The 13,892-nt window shown below is 40.0% G+C and overlaps 1 protein-coding gene across 4 annotated transcripts in view; it reads left to right on the forward strand.

Moving 5' to 3' along the window:
• The window catches only part of SHTN1 (shootin 1), a 98,845-nt gene that overhangs the window by 78,372 nt on the left and 6,581 nt on the right, over positions 1 to 13,892 (forward strand). The window lies entirely within an intron of this gene.

The following is a 13,892-nucleotide window of genomic DNA, read 5'->3' on the forward strand; positions in this document are numbered from 1 at the left end:
TTTCTTCGTTCGATGAGCCAACTTTTGATTCTGGGCTCCTCGCTTAGAGGTCTTATTCTGGTCCAAAGCAGATCATGTATAAAGAGAATTTCCTGCCCTAAACTAGTTTGATAATCAGGATCTTCTTCTACACAAAAAGATGACCTGGGTGATGCTTATTTAGCATGAGAAGACGCTTCATCTTTCTTTCAAGAGTCAATGCTTAGATCATCTTTCTTAATGGTTCATGAGCAGCTGAAGAAGATGCGAGGTCTTTGAAGAGTACATTTTTACAGCCTTATTTTCTGGTCCTCAGTTAAAGATGTGCCTTCAGGTTGCTGTGTCCTGAGGATGAAAACATACTATGTAAAGAGTTATCTGTAGAGATCTGCTTGAAAGTGGCACTTGGTCACAGCGTTCATCTTGCTGTTGAATGTTCCCAACATATCCTTAGAAGATCAGTTTGTCTTAGAACAATGGCAAGCTCTTTTTTGAAATTAGTCTAGTTTTGCTTTAATTCTCTTGCCAGGATGTCAGGGGCGTTGTCACTTCAAGAAAATGAAGAGGTGAGACAAATCAGATCAGCCGAATATTGTAATCAGAGTTCATTAAATCTCTGATTTCCTGTTTTATCAGGAGAGAAAGAACCTTTTTTTTTTTTTTTTTTTTTTTTTTTTGTAGTTCTACCTGTCTTCGTTTAAAAGGTGAAACCTGGACAAATGAACTTGAAATTCAATGTAGATCTGTTTTTGTCAACTGATATTTCCTTCCACTCTTGCATTTCTCATTGGTACTATTAACTTGTTTTTTTTCTCTTTTGGAATGAATAGCCTTCTTTGCTGATCTACAGTTTTATCTAATTTCATTGTATTTAAGAGCACGTTCTCTCCTGCAGTCATGTGTTTCCTTTCTTTTGACTCCAGTCATTTGAACAGTTCTAACAGAAAGATGATCTATATTCATTCTTCATCTTTCCTATTAAATTTGTTTAACACCTAATTTGACATCAACAATCTGGCTGCATTTGAACCGATATCCAGACACAAAAGCAATTTGGCTGAGACAAGTTAGTTTCTGAGAAATGCTTGAGTGTGTGTGTATAGATTTTTTTTTTCCCCTTACCATTTTACACAGATAATCTTAATCAGAAAATACTGCAACTCCTTCCTCCTTTTGTCTGCCTTTTATTCTCCAAAAGTAAGTGGAAATTACATTCCCAAGAAAGGAAATGAAATAATTGCAGGCCCAAGGTCTGCAAAGTGTGTGTTGAATTGACAGTGAAAAGGATCCATTTGTTGACAGACACAGTTGTTAGACGCCATAAAGGCCTATGTGAGCTCAATTTATTTCTCATCTTGCTTGTTCAATGACTGCTTAAGAGACACATTTCAACTTAATTTATCTACTTAAAGCGCTAATACAAATACTCTCTGCTGCTGTATTAACTTTTAAACTTGGTAACCTAATGCTTGATTATTCACTGCTCAACATTCTTCGGCTGAAATAACTAAGGCCACGTATTTTCATATTGAAAGTCATTTAGCAAAGAAGCGTGCCTTTCTGAAAACTGTTCCTTAAGTACAATTAGACTACCCAGATGAATCCAAGTATTTTGTGTATGTACATGGTGATGATTCACTTCTTACGCCGGCACACTTCATTCGTGTTTAAACCTAGCTTTTTAATGAGGAAAAGAAGTGAAAACTCATGTGATTTATCAGGATTCCTTGAAACTGGTCTAGCTGCCGTGAACGAGAAGGGTTATTTGCAGCACTGTTTCTGGCTGCCTCTGACTAGCACGTTCACTCTGTTGCACAAACCGTGAAGTAGAGCCAACCACAGTGTCTTACCCGCTAGACCTGAATTGCCGAAGTGCTTTGAAGTCAGACCACTTAAGAAGTGAAATGCTTCCTTTGCTTTTTAAAACTGTCTTTGCACTCTGGTAGTTGCATCTTTATTTTGATCTGTGGCGACACCACCATTGTGTCAGGTGAGTGTCCCTGTCAGCTCTTGACAGAATCAAGGGGCAGGGAGGATGTCAATCATAGTAGGCTCTAGTACATACGAGTACACTGTGACATACATGCGCACACACGCACCAGTCCCTACCCCTCTTACCCCCTCCTCCTCCCTCCACTTTGGCCTCTCTGGCCAGCTATCAAGCCACCCTTGCCCTTTGCTTTTGCTGTCCCCTTTGCCTAGAATGCACTCCCCCGGTAGCCACATGACTTACTATCTCACCTCCATCATTTCTTTGTTCAAATATTATCTTTTCAGTAAGGCCTACCCTGACCATCCTATTTAAAATTGTAACTCATCTTCCTCTAAACTTGGATTCCCCCTTAACCTACTCCATTTTTCTGTATAGCAGTTATTTTCTAATATTTACTGCTTATTTTCTCTCTTCCCCTGCTAGAATGTAAGCTCCATCAGGGTAGGAATTTTTTTTTGTCTGCTCTATTGCCAGGTATATGTCAAACACCTGGAAAAATTCCTGCCTTATGGTAGAATCTCAGTAAATACTTGTTGACTAGATGAATGAATGTGTACATTTTTAGTATCAACAGCAGGATATCAATTAAATGGAATAGTCAGTTAACCAGCATTCCCCCATTATTCAACAGTCAAAAGCTGAATAATATTTTTGTTTGTTATTTGGTTGGTATATCTGTTTTTTTAAACATTGTCTCAAATGCCCAGGAGTTGTTTACAATCAGCTCAGTCTTGCATATTTCCTGTGTCTTTGTACTTACACAAGATAAAGTTATCGGAGACAACAGAATACCCAGAAAGTTCAGACATTTTCACTTGGTTGGCCTCAGGTGGACAGGACAGAGTGCTTACCTACTAAGAAAGTTTTTAAAGTAAGAGTAGAAGCAAAGATGTTTTCTGCATAAGATCTTCACTTAAGCAGAAAATTAAATAACATCAGGCTATTCCTGGAAATTTATTTTCTTTTAAGAAATTCTGAAAATCAACATATGTATGTATTCCAAATAATTGAGTAACTCCTGTCTGGTAAATTATAGAGCTAGAGATACATACAGTATATGGATTTACTTCCTGGGGACTTATAAGAAGCCAAGAGACACGTTTAATACTTAATTACAAGGATTAATTAAAATTAACATTCTTATCCCAGCCTAAACAAAGCACGGTGTTTTGTTTTCTTTTGTTTAAGAAAAAGAGAGAGATAATCAGGACTTGGAGAAGCCTAATAGTTTCTATTTCTGTTTTAATAATAGCGTTAGAAATATTTGCTTTGTTAATTTTTTCTCATAAGTATATACTATCTAGTAATAATATCTTAAATCTAACAGTGAATTTGAATTTCATTAATTCTGGCTAGTTATAATTCAGACAGGAATTATACTCATAATCTCCTTTTATGCTATAAGGGATAAAGAGCTGGGCAAGCAAATGAATAATATGAACTTGATTTTTGCTTCTGTGCTCTTTCCTTTTGAGTAATTTGACTGTTAAAGTATAGTGAGTCTCATTGATTCAAGCTAATCTCAATGGGTGGGATGGTTAGTTAATATCAAATAGAGAAAATGCCACATTATAGAATTAAAAAAATAACTTGTATTACTTTCAGACAGCTACAGTCCCTGAAAAACAGGCTGTTACACAGGGTCAGAAAAACCAAGAATCATTTGTATTTTCACCAGTAAAAAAAGTCTGTAGACTGGAGGGAGTAACAAGGAAACTTAGGTGTCTAAACCATTGTCTTTCCATATGTGGACAGGGTGGCAAGCACATTGGGTTATTTCCAGAACCAGATCTCTGCCATCAGCCATAAATTTGCCATCTTTGCAATATATTTTTTCTAATGTGACACAGACACTTGACATTCCTCCCAATCACATGTGCAGAAAAGTGCCATGCATACGGTCACCCCAGAGTGGTCAGTGCCTAACCTTTCTTCTTTCACTCCAGTAAGGTTGACTAGTTACAAATTTACATATTCTGGGACATTGATTAATGGGCAATTAGGAAATGAATACTTCAGAAACAAATGTAGGTTTGAACAATAAGTAAGAAAACGTGGTACACCTAGACCTGGGTAAAGTTGTCTTCCATTTTCGTCCTGTGTGAGATACCTGAAACAGAGTGTTAGCTCTGTTATCCACAGAACACAGAAGTCTGATGTTCCTGATTGATATCTGTGAAGTAAGTTGGGAAAACATTTTGGGGGCGAAGGGGGCGGTAAAAGCCTATTCCATTGCTTGTGTTTTTCTTTTTTTTAGTTAATAACTTCTATTACTTGTCATCAAAGTATATTAATATAGATCCATATTATCATACTATTCATCCAAAAGGAATTTCGTGCTTGTGTTGTGTTGCTGTAGGCAGAACATATATGTTGATTAGAGATGCCTGCTATAGTTAATGGAACCAGTTTCCATTTTGGGGGTTCAGGACTTTGGAATTTGCTTCAATGCTGTTTTGTTGTTTTTACTGTATTTCGCTACCATTTATTAAAGCCAGATGCTTTCATGTATTATTCTGTCCATTGATGTACAGAATGGACATATCTCCATTTCACAGATGAGAAAACTGAGGCTCAGTGAGGCAAACAATTTGCCCTCAGTTCTATTCCTAATCGATAGTTGGGTCGATTTCATTTGAACCTTTTTCGTCCTGTCTCCAAAGCCCACGCTTTTGAACTATATAGCTTACTGCGTTGAGTGTATTAAAAGCTCAAGGAATAGGAGGGAAGAAAGAGACCATAAGGTTTCTTCTACTGAATAATTCCGCAATTTCTCCATTAGCCTCGTGACACTCACATCCTGCTCCTCTGACCCCACATACTCATAGTGCCATGGCTTTCTTTCTCCCTCCTCTTCTTAAGGCTTACCCAAACAATGAAAACATCTCTTGCAAAGGGAAGAAAACGTTAGCCAGTAAAACAGTTCTGAAAAGGAGAGACAACCTGAATTAGCAAGAACATTTAAGAATAGCTGGAAAGAAATTATTTTAGTGTTTTTCGTGTCAAATGTCCAATAAATGGGCATGCTTCACAAATAAGCTTTGGAAATTACCATACCAGAATACCAGCCTCAGCTGCTTTAGTCTTTGGCATAAATTTCATTTACACCGTGGTTTTTTTGTTTGTTTGTTTTTAATTTTATTGGGGAATATTGGCGAACAGTGTGTTTCTCCAGGGCCCATCGGCTCTAAGTCATTGTCCTTCAGTCTAGTTGTGAAGGGCGCAATTCAGCTTCAAGTCTAGTCGCCATTTTCAATCTTAGTTGCAGGAGGTGCAGCCCACCATCCCATGTGGGAATTGAACTGGCAACCTTGTTGAGAGCTGGTTCTCTAACTAACTGAGCCATCCAGCTGCCTCTCTGGAAGCTCAGCGGCAGCTTGTTGTCTTCAATCTCGTGTGGAGGGCGCAGCTCACTGGCCCAAGCAGGAATTGACTCGGCAACCCTGTTGTTCAGAGCTCGTGCTCTAACCAAGTGAGCCATCCGGCCGCCTAATTTACACGTTTTTTTATTTGTTGACATTTCAAATGTGTTGAATAGTTTATTCCCAGAAGTCAGATACCTAGAAAATACCCGACTCTAATCATTGGATTAGAAAGGTTCTTTACTAAATGGTAATACAATATAATGTAAAGGTGACTCACTGTGTATCCAGCCATTTCATACATTCTACGGCCAAAAATATGTTTGATTGTTGTATCCACTCTATGCTGTACCTCTTGGAGACAACTCCATCTTTAGTCAATTACTGGCTAGCTCCTTAAGTTTGCGCTTAGGTGCCCATTTGTCATCATGTTTTAGGATATCTCTAGTATAGAGAGAGGGAGGACAAGTGGGCCTACAATGTAGAGAAAGAAGTAAGCAGATCTCAAAAGAGTTCCACATCACAGTCAGGCACACACCCAAGATAATCTTGTGGTCTTGTCATCTTGCTTTTTTGTCTCTGAGCAGTCTCAGGAACGAAGTAGTCCTACTTGTCCCTATTGGGCTTTATTCATCTGTGCTCACGTTTTCTATTAATTACTTTCAGGAAGGTGAATATCCTCTTGAGAGTTACAGGTAAACAGGCAGTCAACCTCAAAGATGATTTTTCATTTCATCTAGTTACAGTTCTTTTATAAAACTTGGCTTCAAGAGGGAGAGCCCATTTGACAGTGAACTCAGGTTCCATTGTAATTGGTGTGAGTTGTAGTGATTTCATAACTGTGTCCTCATCTCTTGGTCATTCTCCAAGATGCTTTTTAGCCACAATCATCAGAGACTCTTCCAGTTAACACTTCTCTAACTCATCACGCTTCTCTTCACTCCCCATCTCCCCAAAACTCTAAGCTTTATCAAGCTGTTTTAAATTTCTTTTTTAACCACCAGACAGGCTGCCAGTTTGCCTTTTTTGTTTGGGAGGTCAAAATAGGTCACATTATGCCCTAGAAGAATTTAAAAAAACAAAAAGCTCATGTAGCAATTACAGGACTTCAGTTTCAATGGAAAAATGCTCATTTCCAATGAAAGCATTTTTTTTATTTTAATTTGCATTTAATTTTGTGACCTGTGGTATACATGTGACTTTTGGTCCCACCAGATTTATTTTTGTAAGAGTTCATCTTGTTTGAGCCATTAAATGAATACCAAATGTTAGTTGATAAAAATTTTAGATATCTCTTAGTGTGATCAAACATTTCAGAGACAGAAAAAAAAAATCGAATCACTTTACAGGTTTTCAATTAAAAGTAAGATTGATTTTATCATTGTTTGACCTCTAACTGGTCTCTTCATTTTTATTTCATTATTTCCAGTATGAAACTAATGTGGAAAAATGAAATTGAAAAGCACGGTTCTTTTGGAGCTAGAGAATCTGAGCCTTTGGATTTGTCACCAAATAGAAATTGAGATTCTTAACTTTTAGGGAAACTTAGCTTAAATTATTCTCTCAAATATTGATCACAGCTGGAAATTAATTTGTTTGGTCATGCAACTATTCCTGAAGAGAGATTTGGGTCAACATTTTGTTCAAATGGGAAATAGAGGAGTTCCGTTAGTCCCCCTGGTGGAAAGGGTACGTTTTCTTTCTCTTATTTCACCTCCACCATTTCCTCATCTCCTCTTCTCCTCTCTTCCCTTTTGTGTATGTGTATGCACTCATGTGTGTGCATGTGTGCGTGGTATGGAGCGGAGAATGAAGGGCACCTTTCCTGTACTTAGTAAACATTTGTTTCCGAGTCGAGACTACTAGCTAGCAGAATGAACGGCATGGAAGTTACTGCTTAATCTGACGCTCTTATACAATTAAAGGATTTGTTCTGCCCTGCACTGTAATCTTAGTACTGCTGAATTGTGTACTGACACTGCAGGAAACAGCTAGGCTGGGCAAAGCACGACTACAATGGTTCTCCTTGTGTGCCTGTACATGGACCATTAAGTTTCAACAACAAAATTAGCAGAACAACTGGATGTTCTGGAAGTTGAGATCCCCTCACTTAGTCTTTTTTCCTACCCCCCAAGGAGTTATCCTGTGGATTGCCCGGAAGATCCGCCTGTCAGTTTAGTCTTACAAGTGTTCTGAGTTGCTGTACAGACAAACAGCAACTTCCTTCCAGATTAATTGTTGAGGCTGTATTACATACAGCTACTGTTAAAATTCTGTTGAGTAAATCTCAAAATGATTGTTAAAACACTGCTGAGTAATTCTCAATTCTCTCAAAGAATTAATTGCCTTCTAACATTCGCCTCCAGTTGCAAAGACCTGTGATTTTAAGAGACTTAGCCTAAAGTATAGCGCTTCTGCAGAACCAAATTGCTTTTGGTGTTTTGTAATCTTTTTTTTAAAACATCTCCCAGTAGTCTTTGCAGTACTTGTGTTTCCTTTTGTGTGTAGTGGACTCGAGGGGAGATTTTTTTATTCATTCAAATAGAAGTAGCTGACTAAACCTTAAATGCAATTTCAGACTTAAGGATAAATTGACCTAACTTCTGAAATCTCATAAACACATTTCATTTGAAATATACTTTGTCATAACTATATGAAAAATAGCACACTAAATTCTGTGTGACTTCCCATCTTAAAAGAGATTTTAAAGTATATAATATAGTAAATTTAAAGAAAAACCTTTACAAATTTAAACATATTGTTTGGAAAACTTAGAATGAAAATGGTGAGCATTTTGGGCATGACAACTTTCTTGAGGAGCCAGTGTTATACGAATGTGGTGAATTTTGTGGAAGACTTTATATCTCTTAAAATATTTCTTTAAATAATGTTCACTTTTAATAATTGGGATGTGAATAGATTTTTCCCACGGTGACTTAGAGTTGTGCACAATTGCGAAAAGCTTTAAAAGTAGCCCCCCCCCCAAAGGATTGCATACTGGCAGAATCTTTGCCTGAGCTATTAGGTTGGTGCAAAAGTAATTGCGGTTTTTGCAAAATTTTTTTTTTAAACCTGTTAATTACTTTTAATAAACCACAGTTACTTTTGCACCAACCTCATAACATCAGTCTTCCTTCACGCTTTATCAGTGTTGATTTTGCTGGCGAGAACGGTTCACCTTCCCGAGCCTCTGTGGGCTAGTGTATTTTGGAATCTGTCAATGTCCACAGTTCAGCTGACACTGAAAGAAGAAAAGAGCTGGGGTGAGGCTTTGTAGCATGCCCGTGGTCTGCGAGGTAACCCCTGTACTGCGATGCCTGTGCTGCAGCTACTCCATTCAAAGAAATATGGCTGAGTGTGGACACAGAGGTCCCTGCCCAGCCATTGTTACCTCTGTCAGAAAGGGATTCTCATTAATCTGGAGGGCAAATCAGTGCCCAGATCCGATGGCAGATTTTCGACCATGGCGGTATGATGCTGTTTAACAATGTTATTTTTTTCATAATTTAAAATGGTATCTACTTTTCCCCCAAACAGGAGCCGACCCAAATCGACAAACTATTCTTCGAGCTAAAATGGAATTTTAAAAAGTACACAAAGCCAAAAGAAATGAGCTTTGTTCTACCTTTATTATATTGAAAAGTATTAGCATTGGTAATAATATAGAAAGTGTTATTTTATGTTTGAAACTGTACTTTGGGAAATTTTGGATAAGTGTATTAAAATCTGAAAAATAGGGTGTCTGAGAGAAACAATAAAAACTATGTCTGCTGTAATGCCATTACTGCTGTAGTGACTGTATAAAAAGGCTTGGGGGGAAAAAAGACTTATTTTACACAAGGGAAAGTATAAAACTGACCTCTTCTTTGGAGTTTTCCCAGGAAACTACTTTATAAAGACAAATTTAAATCTTTCCGTTTTCTGTCCTTGAAGGTGGTAAATATGATTGCAGCTTTATCCATTTTATTGTAAATGAAACAGAGTTCAGACCGTCCGGCTGTGCGTCATTTGTTGGATGGCTGCCACAGACTAATGCAGACGTCCCACTGTGAGACCAGAGAAGAACTATACTTTGATTCACCAGATTGTGTTAAATAGTCCAGCTGTTGCGATTTGAAAGATAGTTACCTCAGAAGTGAAATAGAAATGAACTTGGCATTTATGCCTCAAACCATTTTTATACTGTTTGGCAATCAGCTTTTCAGAGGTAGCATTTTATAAAATAACTCTTACGGCTTAAAAGTTTCATTCACTGTAATATTCAAAATGTCCCACCTTTATATTATCAGTAAAATTAAGCTTGAGTGATATGCAGAATTTGCATGAAATAAGCATTTCCCCCTTCATTTCATGAGCTTTGATTGTATTCAATTGAGCTCAGAACCATGTCTATTAGGGCTCTTTGGGGCATTAGTTAATTTGAATTGCAGCCGAAATGTTAGCTAGAATGTTGTTGAATATAATTGGAACGTGGAAAGTTGATTTTGAAAGGTATTTTATTGAATGCAAACAATGACGTGCTTTTTAAAAATTAGAACGCTATGCTTTCATGTCTGTAACACAGTCTGAGAAATCACTGAGTTCTTTCTAAAGTTCAGTTTTGACAATACTGTTTGCAGTGTTCTGATTCTTCTGGTACCAGAACGGTTTGGAATCAAGTCTTTCCTTTTACCAGCAAGTGGCCCCAGCTGTCCGAGCCCCACAGTCTGCTCTCTTGCAGTTGGGGAAAATAGCTGGTTTCTGAAAGGGCACCCAAGTTGTGCTTGGACATCAGGCTTCATAGAGTGACATAGGTTGGTATATTGTCTCCTAGCTTTCATTTAGCTTTCTGGTTTTTCTTTTTGTCTTGAAATAGCCCTTGAGAAAATAATCTGAAATGACCTGTGATAATATCTATATGAATGGATCATAAATAACTACCCGTATGTTGTGGTAAGAAAAAGAATATTGGATGGGAAATCAAGATTCCACAGTTTTAGTCCTGTATTTTCTGTGAACAAGTATGTGCCCTTGGACAAATCATCTAACTCACTATTCTTTAGTGTCTTCATCTGACCGATGAAAAGGGATCACTGATCCTTGTCAACCTGAATATCCCATGATTTTAGTCTTTATCTCACCTATAAAATGTAAGTTTTACTTGGAGATTTTGCAGCATACAGGAGACTGTCTGCCCTACTTTTCACGAGTACTGAATTTTAGTTCCTTATTTGTGGTCATTGCCCTTAGATGAAGAATTCAAGTAGAAAGAGTGAACGGAACAATAGTCCACTGCAGTTCCTACTGGGTTGTTGCATTTGAATGCCTGGGATTTTTACCTTGGGGAAGAAGCTTCATATTTAACTTTCTAGAACCTGCCACTACAGCTGCTTAGAGCAAGAGCGTGGGTCTTTGGCACCATCACTGTTGGGGCTCTCTGGCTCTTCCCATAAGATGGGGATGGAGCTAGAATGAGACCTAGGAGGAAGTCGCCTAATTCCATAAGGGTCCCTGGGCAGCTCCCCAAGGGAAACAGGAATGGACCTAATGATCTCAAACTGGGAGGAGCTACAAGTCACAAAGGAAAAAGGAAAACAAGGATAGCTTGAAGAGTTGGTCGTTTATATTTACATATCTGAAAGATGCAGCTGAAAACGGATTGAGCAAGAAGTAAATCAGACATCACGCCACAATTAGCCTGTAGCATCATTATGTTTCAGGAGAAGATGCCTTTGGTGAAAGAGCACAGTGCTGTGGAAAAAGCAGGAAGGTGGAGATAAGAACTGCTGGTTCTTGTTCTGGGCTTGCTGCTGATAAGCTGTGTGATTTTAGGCCAGGCTCTTCCTCTCCCCAAATGTGATTTTCCTCTGCTATAAATAAGGACAGGTTGGACTCGATGCTTGCCATAGTCCCATTTAGTCTTGAACCCATTCGGATTCCAAGTCAGTGGGCATTAACCTTGAGAAACCCGTTATTCTGACTCTCAATGTGTAGATTCAGAGAAATTGCCCATTGTGCCAAGTTCAGTGATAATCAACAAAGGAGCTCTCAAATTGTAGCCTACAGGTGACTTAATAATAGATTAATCTGCAGTTGAGAGGCTTACTTCAAGAAAGAGGAACAATTCTTTGCACTGAGACAATTCCAGGACAATTTCAGCCTGACAATACAAGGTTTCTGAGTTTTCAGTTCAGTCAACACCCATTTGTTGCTGTTGGGCAGCCCTGAGAGCACTTCGAGGAAGTGTTCAGCCTCCAGCCGATGAAGAAAGCTTTTGTAGGATGTGCTCACCACCCCTTCACCTGCAGACACACGCGGGCATGAAAACATCCCTGCTAGTTCTACAGAAGGGATCCACGTCAATATGGGTCCGTGGACTTTGTTCACCTAGAATGAGAGGAATGCTCATTTGCATGCTTAGAGCGGATTGGCTGGTTTACAGAACGGTGGCCTCAAACCTAAGACATGGGAGCCAGACTGGTGACTGGATGCACAGGTTTTGCTGTGGCTTCGACTGGAACAACCTAGCTCGGCTGGCACTTCCTTTCTTAGAAGCCCCTTGCCCATTTGCGTCTATTACTAGGTTAAGGTTGACCGGAAGAGAAATTTGCATGGGATTTAGAACACAGAAGTGACCTATAGGGCTTGGGTTTTTTAACCGCTGTGAAGGTCCCCGTAGGGCAGCTGCTGTTAACAGGTCATGCATGTCATTACCTCTTTGCCATGTGCCGGCAGCTGCACACAGTTTCTCTAGCTTCCCGTCTCTTCCTCCAGCTTCTCCAAATCCTGGACCAGGAGTATGTGCCGTTCCACGGGGAGTGTCCTCCCCAGTTTCTACTGCAAGTCGTCTGCATCGTCAGGATTGGGGATTGTGAGAGACAGCTGCTGCGCTGTCTCTTGCCACCTTTCATCCATTTTCCTTTTTCAGCTGCCATAATGGCTGCCTTTAGGCCCAGCGTCAGACTTAGAGGCCACAGACCTACAGGGACTGCCCAGCCAGCTCCCTCCACTAATAGGAATTAGCCCGTGGTCTAATTCCTATAATAAATCCCTGATAACACGCATGGTAGTTCTGCTTCTCTGACCGTCCCCGAGTAGACACGGCCTTTCAGGTGTTGCTTGGGTCAGAGAAAGTCAAACCAGGTATCAGTGGGAAAACTACAGCCCATTCTGATTCCCAGAGTCTAGTAACAGACATCCTGACACGTGGGTCCTCGGCCAAGGTAGATGAAGAGTGTCTTGATGTTTTCTAATGACAAGGACGTTACCAAATCAAGGCAGAACTGAAGGAGTCTGTCCTCACTACAGCATAGCTTTCCTCTCAGGCTCCTGGGAGTGTCTTCGCTTTGAGCTCCTCCAAAGAAGAAAGAGTTCTGTGTTAGTCACTGAATGATGATGAGCACACCAGTTAGTATAAGCGGATAACCAGATGAAGTGCTTTTCAGGTGTTTCAATAAATCTCATAGTATTGGTCAGAAAGTGACAAAACTGGTCACTGAGTTTAAGGGTTTTTGTACCTGTTGCTGGACCATGGCGGCCACTTTCTCTCAACAGTTGATCATTTGTTCGTTGTTTTTGCCGTGTAACAGAGACCTCCACGCCTCCTCACGTCTAAAGCCTTCGTTTCTGCCCATGCATTCTGAGCCTTTCTCGGAGTTCATTTGTACCTGCTCATTTGTTTAGTCCACAAATGAGTCTGCGCTAGGTGCTAGCTAGGATGTCACTGTTAACAAAGCTGAATAGTCTCTGTTTCATGTAAACTGCTTACATTTTATTTGGAGAGATAGACATCAAACAGTTGATTGCACAATATTTATAAGTGTGGGCAGTCCCACCAGGGAGAAGTATTGAGTGGTAGGAGAATGCCTCCCGAGCAGATCTGACCTGCTCTGGGACTCAGAGAGTTGTGGAAATCAACTCTTGGTGAGGGGCTGGTAGAGCAGTGGGCACAGCCTGCCAGCGGTTCACCAGGAGATGTCCTGACGGCCAGAAGTGGCACAGGGTGTACTGCTTCATGGTTAACACCCTAGTGTTTGCCGAGAAGACCAGAGAAGTCTGAAGAGCTGCTGCCTCAACCTTCAGGCACCAGGCCAGCAGCCCAGTACCTTTAGATGGTGGCTTCTGACTTGAGAGAATGGACTACCAACTGCCAAACTTCCTGACACATGGCAAGAGAAGAGTGTTGCAAGGACATCTCTTTCCACAAGGAAATTGGCACCCGCTCAGCTTGAGAAGCAGTCGCTTCTTGCATCGGAAGAGAAAAGAGGAAACCTCTGTAGAAGAAAGAAATTGTATCTGAAATTCAATAAGAAATTTCTCAAGAAACACGATTCTCCTTTTTAGAAAAGCTTTCTGGTGACTTAGCATTTTAGCTTCTTCTCTGGGTTCTCCCATCTGCCCTTCCCCCCTCACCCTTCCCCAGGTCTGACCAGATTCCTCCTTGTCAATAGAGGCAGCAGCGGACACATCTGTCAGTTTTCCATCAGCCATGGGGGTGATTTACCTCCCTCATCTCTGCAGTCTCCTCAGAGCTAATCTGCAACCAGATATACCCAGGCACACAAGGGAGAGGCGTAGCT

The sequence above is a fragment of the Rhinolophus hipposideros genome (genome assembly GCF_964194185.1).
Source record: "Rhinolophus hipposideros genome assembly, chromosome: 15".
In the NCBI taxonomy this organism is placed as follows: Eukaryota; Metazoa; Chordata; class Mammalia; order Chiroptera; family Rhinolophidae; genus Rhinolophus; species Rhinolophus hipposideros.